Here is a 240-nt window from a genome sequence, read left to right as displayed (position 1 = left end):
AGAGAAAGAGAGAGAGAGAGAGAGAAAGAGAGAGAGAGAGAGAGAATGAGAGAGAGAGAGAGAATGAGAGAAAGAGAGAGAGAGAGAGAGAGAGAATAAGAGAGAGAGAGAGAGAGAGAATAAGAGAGAGAGAGAGAGAGAAGCGCGAGTAAACGCGTACGCGAATATGATAGAAGAATAAAGCTAAGCGATATGCAGTACGTAGTAAGCGAGCGATTAGAAAGAGAGATACAGAGAGAA

The 240-nt window shown here is 42.9% G+C and overlaps 1 protein-coding gene across 1 annotated transcript in view; it reads right to left on the bottom strand.

Annotated features, from left to right (window-relative positions):
* The window catches only part of LOC115239520 (cytochrome P450 6a8-like), a 14,279-nt gene that overhangs the window by 13,463 nt on the left and 576 nt on the right, over positions 1-240 (bottom strand). The gene's annotated exons all lie outside the window — the stretch shown is intronic.

This window comes from Formica exsecta, unplaced genomic scaffold, assembly GCF_003651465.1.
Source record: "Formica exsecta isolate Colony F162 unplaced genomic scaffold, ASM365146v1 scaffold384, whole genome shotgun sequence".
Taxonomy (NCBI): domain Eukaryota; kingdom Metazoa; phylum Arthropoda; class Insecta; order Hymenoptera; family Formicidae; genus Formica; species Formica exsecta.
The sequence above is the reverse complement of the archived record's forward strand: the minus strand, read 5'-3'. Positions and strand labels throughout refer to the sequence as shown.